Source organism: Loxodonta africana, chromosome 21 (assembly GCF_030014295.1).
Source record: "Loxodonta africana isolate mLoxAfr1 chromosome 21, mLoxAfr1.hap2, whole genome shotgun sequence".
Lineage (NCBI taxonomy): Eukaryota > Metazoa > Chordata > Mammalia > Proboscidea > Elephantidae > Loxodonta > Loxodonta africana.
The window spans coordinates 56715762-56723427 of NC_087362.1; positions in this window are offsets into that span (position 1 = coordinate 56715762).

The following is a 7666-nucleotide window of genomic DNA, read 5'->3' on the forward strand; positions in this document are numbered from 1 at the left end:
CAAGGAACACACTGATAAAGCAGTTAAAGAAATCAAAAAGATTATTCAAGAACATAGTGGAAAAATTAACAAGCTGCAAGAATCCATAGAGAGACAGCATTCAGAAATCCAAAAGATTAACAATAAAATTACAGAATTAGACAACTCATAAGGAAGTCAAAAGAGCAGAATCAAGGGATTGGAATGCAGAGTGGGCGAAGTGGAGGATAAGGCAATTGACAGCAACATAGTTGAAGAAAAATCAGATAAAAGAATTTTAAAAAAATGAAGAAACCCTACGAATCATGTAGGACTCTATCAAGAAGAATAATTTGCGTGTGATTGGAGTTCCAGAACAGGGAGGGGTAACAGAAAATACAGAGAGAATTGTTGAAGATCTGTTGGCAGAAAACTTCCCTGGCATTGTGAAAGATGAAAGGATGTCTATCCAAGATGCTCATCGAACCCCATACAAGATAGATGCCAAAAGAAAATCACCAAGGCATATTATCATCAAACTTGCCAAAACCAAAGATAAAGAGAAAATTTTAAAAGCAGCCAGGGATAAATGAAAAGTCACCTACAAAGGAGAATCAATAAGAATAAGTTCAGACTACTCAGCAGAAACCATGTAGGCAAGAAGGAAATGGGTTGACAGATACAGATCGCTGAAGGAGAACTGCCAGCCAAGAATCATATATCCAGCAAAACTCTCTCTCAAATATGAAGGTGAAATTAAGACATTTACAGATAAACGCAGCTTAGAGAATTTGCAAAACCCAAACCAAAACTGCAAGAATGACTAAAGGAAATTGTTTGGTCAGAAAATCAATAATATCAGATACCAACACAAGGTCACAGAACAGAACATCCTGATATCAACTCAGACAGGGAAATCACAAAAACAAAATAAGAGTAATAAAAAAAATGCTCAAAACAGGGAATCATTGATGTCATTATGCTAAAGATTACAATCATCAAAAAAGAAAGACTAAATACAGGAGGCATAGATCTTCCTTACGGAGAGGAAACCAAGGTGATAGAGGATGATACAAGTTAGGTTTTTACTTAGAAAAATAGGGGTGAATATTAAGGTAACCACAAAGAGGTCTAACAAATCCATACTTCAAAATAAAAACCAAGAAAAACATAATGACTCACCAAAAATAAATTCAACCACTATGAAAATGAGGAACTCACAATTTACAAAGAAAAACTCCTCAGCACAAGAAAGTAAGTGGAAAAATGAAATTGTCAACAACACACAAAAAAAGGCATCAAAATGACAGCACTAAACTCATACTTATCTATAATTACGCTGAATGTAAATGGACTAAATGCACCAATAAAGAGACAGAGAGTCTCAGACTGGATGAGAAAATATAATCCGTCTATATGCTGCCTATAAGAGACATACCTTAGACTTAGAGACACAAATAAACTAAAACTCAAAGGGTGGAAAACAATATATCGAGGAAACAATAAGTAAAAAAGAGCAGGACTGGCAATATTAATTTCTGATAAAATAGACTTTAAAGTTAAATCCACCACAAAGGATAAAGAAGGACACTACATAATGATTAAAGGGACAATTGACCAGGAAGATATAACCATATTAAATATTTATGCACCCAATGACAGGGCTGCAAAATACATAAATCAAATTTTAACAGAATTGAAAAGTGAGATAGACACCTCCACAATTATAGTAGGAGACTTCAACACACCACTTTCGGAGAAGGACAGGACTTCCAGTAAGAAGCTCAATAGAGACACGGAAGACCTAATTGCTACAATCAACCAACTTGACCTCATAGACTTATACAGAACGCTCCACCCAACTGCTGCAAAGTGTACTTTTTTTTCTAGTGCACATGGAACATTCTCTAGAATAGATGACATATTAGGTCATAATACAAACCTTTGCAGAATCCAAAACATCGAAATATTACAAAGCATCTTCTCTGACTATAAGGCCACAAAAGTAGAAATCAATAACAAAAAAAGCAGGGAAAAGAAATCAAATACTTGGAAACTGAACAATACCCTGCTCAAAAAAGACTGGATTATAGAAGACATTATGGTTGAATAAGGAAATTTACAGAATGCAATGAGACTGAAAACACTTATTATCCAAACCTCTGGGACACAGCAAAAGCAATGCTCAGAGGTCAATTTACATCGATAAATGCACACATACATAAAGAAGAAAGAGCCAAAATCAGAGAACTGTCCCTACAGCTTGAACAAATAGAAAGCGAGCAACAAAAGAATCCAGCAGGCACCAGAAGAAAACAAATAATAAAAATTAGAGCAGAATTAAATGAATTAGAGAACAGAAAAACAATTGAAAGAATTAACAAAGTCAAAAGCTTGTTCTTTGAAAAAATTAACAAAATTGATAAACCATTGGCCAGACTGACTAAAGAAATATAGGAAACAAATAACCCAAATAAGAAATGAGATGGGCCATATCACAACAGACCCAACTGAAATTAAAAGAACCATATCAGATTACTGTGAAAAATTGTACTCTAACAAATTTGAAAACAAAGAAATGGATGAATTCCTAGAAATACACTACCTACGTGAACTAACACAGTCAGAAGTAGAATGACTAAATAGACCCATGACAAAAACAGAGGTAGAAAAGGTAATCAAAAAACTCCCAACAAAACAAAACCCTGGCGCAGACGGCTTCACTGCAGAGTTCTACCAAACTTTCAGAGAAGAGGTAAGCATAGAAAAGGATGTAATACTACCTAACTCGTTCTATGAATCCAGCATATCCCTGATACCAAAACCAGGTAAAGACACCACAAAAAAAGAAATTTACAGACCTATATCCCTCATGAACATAGATGCAAAAATCTTCAACAAAATTCTAGCCAACAGATTTCAACAACGTATTTTTTTTTTTAATCAAAATAATCCACCATGACCAAGTGGGATTTATACCAGGTATGCAAGGTTGGCTCAATATTAGAAAAACAATTAATGTAATTCACCATACAAATAAAACAAAAGACAAAACCACATGATCTTATCAATTGATGCAGAAAAGGCATTTGACAAAGTCCAAAATCCATTCATGACAAAAACTCTCAGCAAAAAGGAATAGAAGGAAAATTCCTCAACGTAATAAAGGGCATTTATACAAAGCCAACAGCCAAAATCCTCCTAAATGGAGAAAGCCTGAAAGCATTTCCCTTGAGAACAGAAACCAGACAAGGATGCCCTTTATCACCGCTCTTATTCAACATTGTGCTAGAGGGCCTAGCCAGAGCAATTAGGCTAGACAAAGAAATAAAGGGCTTCTGGATTGGAAAGGAAGAAGTAAAATTATCTCAATTTGCAGATGACATGATCTTATACCCAGAAAACCCTAAGGAATCCTCAAGAAAACTACTGAAACTGAAAGAAGCGTTCAGCAGAGTTTCAGGTTACAAGATAAACATACAAAAATCAGTTGGATTCCTCTACACCAGCAAAAAGAACATCGAGGAGGAAATCACCAAATCAATACCATTCACAATAGCTCCCAAGAAGATAAAATACTTAGGAATACATTTTACCAAAGATGTAAAAGACCTATACAATGAAAACTACAAGGTACTACTGCAAGAAACCAAAAGCCTACATAAGTGGAAAAACATACCTTGCTCATGGATAGGAAAACTTAACATAGTAAAAATGTCTATTCTACCAAAAGCCATCTACACATACAATGCACTTCTGATCAAAATTCCAATGACATTTTTTAATGTGATGGAGAAACAAATCTCAACTTCATATGGAAGGGAAAGAAGCCCCGGATAAGTAAAGCATTACTGAAAAAGAAGAAGAAAGTGGGAGGCCTCACTCTACCTGATTTTAGAACATATTCTACAGCCACAGTAGTCAAAACAGCCTGGTACTGCTACAACAGGCACATAGACCAATGGAACAGAATTGAGAACCCAGATATAAATCCATCTACATATGAGCAACTGATATTTTACAAAGGCCCAGTGTCAGTTAATTGTGGAAAAGATAGTCCTTTTAACAAATGGTGCTGGCATAACTGGATATCCATTTGCAAAAGAATGAAACAGGGCCCATACCTCACCCATGCACAAAAACTAATTCTAAATGAATCAAAGACCTAAACATAAAGTCTAAAATGATAAAGATCATGGAAGAAAAAATAAGGACAACGTTAGGAGTCCTAATACAAGGTATAAACAGAATACAAAACATTACAAAAAATGCCAAAAACAAAGCAGATAACTGGGAGCTCCTAAAAATCAAACACCTATGTTCATCTAAAGACTTCACCAAAAGGGTAAAAAGACCACCTACGGTATGGGAAAAAATTTTCAGCTATGACATCTCCAACCAGCCCCTGATCTCTAAAATCTACATGAGTCTGCTAAAACTCAACCACGAAAAGACAAACAACCCAATTAAAAATTGGGTAAAAGATAAGAACATGCGCGTCACTAAAGAAGACATTCAGGCGGCTAACAGACACATAACGAAATGCTCTTGATCATCAGCCATTAGAGAAATGCAAATGGAAACTACAATGAGATTCCATCTCACTCCAACAAGGCTGGCATTAATCAAAAAAAACACAAAATAATAAATGTTGGAGAGGCTGTGGAGAGATTGGAACACTTATACACTGCTGTTGGGAATGTCAAATGGTATAACCACTTTGGAAATCGATTTGGCATTTCCTTAAAAAGCTAGAAATAGAACTACCATACAACCTAGCAATCCCACTCCTCGAAATATATCCTAGAGAAATAAGGGCCTTTACACGAACACATATATGCACACCCATGTTTACTGCAGCACTGTTTACAATAGTAAAAGGATGGAAGCAACCAAGGTGTCCATCAACAGATGAATGGATAAATAAATTTTTCTGTATTCACACAATGGAATACTATGCATCCATAAAGAACAGTGATGAATCTGTGAAACATTTCATAACATGGAGGAACCTGGAAAGCATTATGCTGAATGAAATTAGTCAGTTGCAGAAGGACAAATATTGTATAAGACCACTATTATAAGACTGAAAAATAGTTTAAACTGAGAAGAACACATTCTTTTGTGGTTACAAGAAGGGGGAGGGAGGGGAGGTGGAAGAGGGGCATTTACTGATTAGATAGTAGAAAAGAACTACTTTAGGTGAAGGGAAGGACAACACTCAATACAGGGGAGGTCAGCACAACTGGACTAAACCAAAAGCAAAGAAATTTCGTGAATAAACTGAAAGCTTCGAAGGTCAGTAAAGCAGGGGCAGGGGTTTGGGGACCATGGTTTCAGGGGACATCTAAGTCAATTGGCATAATAAAATCTATAAAGAAAACGTTCTGCATCCCACTTTGAAGAGTGGTGTCTGGGGTCTTAAACGCTAGCAACAGGCCATCTAAGAGGCATTAATGAGTCTCAACCCACCTGGATCAAAGGAGAATGAAGAACACCAAGGTCACAAGGTAATTATGAGCCCAGGAGACAGAAAGGGCCACATAAAACAGAGACTATATCAACCTGAGACCAGAACTAGATGGTGCCCAGCTACAACCAATGACTGCCGTGACAGGGAACACAACAGAGAACCCCTGAGGGAGCAGAAAAGCAGTGGGATGCAGACCCCAAATTCTCATAAAAAGACCAGACTTAATGGCTTGACTGAGACTAGAAGGACCCTGGTGGTCATGGCTCCCAGACCTTCTGTTGGCCCAGGACAGGAACCATTCCCAAAGCCAACTCTTCAGACATGGATTGGACTGGACTATGGAATAGAAAATGATACTGCTGAAGAGTGAGCTTCTTGGATCAAGTAGACACTTGAGACTATGTGGACAGCTCCTGGCTGGAGAGGAGATGAGAGGGCAGAGGGTGTCAGAAGCTGGCTGAATGGACATGCAAATAGAGAGGGGAGGGAAGGAGTGTGCTGTCTCATTAGAGGGAGAGCAACTAGGAGTATATTGCAAGGAGTATATAAGTTTTTGTATGAAAGACTGACTTGGTTTGTAAACTTTCACTTTAAGCACGATAAAAATTAAAAAAAAAAAAAGATAATGCTAGCTCATCCTTGACCTCTGAGAATTCATTAAATGTTAATAGTGTTTTTCTTATCCACATCTACTGTGATGTTCACTGTCTCCCACTGTTCCATCAAAAGGGAGAGCAATCATCATCCTGTTCTCTCCTAGGATGGGCTCATCACTCTCTTGATCTTAATTGGTTGGGTTTCCTCACATCCTCAGCTCTCTGGTGAATTTATGAACATGAATTTTTAGGTTATCCAGCTTATTATTGTTAAGGAAGGAGCACATTCTGCTGCCATTTTCTATATATCCTTAGAGGAAGTGTAAGTCTCTGCCTGGTAATTTTTGACTGAATGCTCACAATCTATATGGAAAAGTAAAGAGAGTATAAATGATACTATCTTCCTCTAAGGGGATACTGCATGGTTTAAAACCAGGAAAGATGTGTGTCAGAGTTGTATCCTTTAATCACACTTACTCAATCTGTATGCTGAGCAAATAATCCAAGAAACTGAGCTATATGAAGAACGTGGCATCAGGATTGCAAAAGACTCATTAACAGCCTACAATATGCAGATGACACAACCTTGCTTGCTGAAAGTGAAGAGGACTTGAAGCACTTACTGATGAAGATGAAAGACTACAGCGTTCAGTACTGATCACATCTCAACATAAAGAAAGCAAAAATCCTCACAACTGGACCAATAAACAATATCATGATAAATGGAGAAAAGATTCAATTTGTCTAGCTCTGAGCCACAAATTTCTGCCTCCATGGCTCAACCTGAAAGTCAACAAATACCGTGAAAGAGAAAGAAAATATTTAAAAATATTGCCAAATATTGGGTTAAACTTAGTGCAATTCCTTCTCCTGGATCTTGGTTTTTGCTCTCTGATGCCCTCCAATTGCATCAAGGTTGTTCTTCGAGAGAGGCTTGGTGTGATACCAGATACCCCATTAAAGCCAGAAGTAGAGGTATTAGGGGTAATTTATGTTGTTATTGTGTTCTTAGCTGCTGTTGAGTCAGTTCCGACTCATATTGACCCTATGTACAACAGAAGGAAACTACCTGGTCCTGTGCCACCCTTACAATTGTTGCTATGTTTGAGCCCATTGAGCCAATTGCTGCCGCCACGATGTCAAACCATCTCAGTGAGGGTCTTCCTCCTTCTTGCTAATCCTCTCACTTCCAGCAAGCCAAGTTGTGTCATCTGCATATTGCAGGTTATTAATGAGTCTTCCTCCAATCTTGATGTGGCATCCTTCTTCATACAGTCCAGCTTCTCGGATTATTTGCTTAGCATATAAAGTACAGTGAAATGATACAACCCTGATGCACACCTGTCTTAACTTTAAACTATGCAGTATCCCCTTGTTCTGTTGAATCAACTGCTTCTTGGTCTATGTATACGTTCCACATGAGCACAATTAACTGTTCTGGGATTCCCTTTCTTAGCAATGTTATCCATAATTTGTTATGATCCACACAGTCAAATACCTTTGCATAGTCAATAAAACACAGGTAAAGATCTTTCTGGTATTCTCTGCTTTCAGCCAAGATTCATTTGATATCAGCAATGATAACCCTCATTCCATGTCCTCTTCTGAATCCAGCCTGAATTTCTGGCAGTACCCTGTT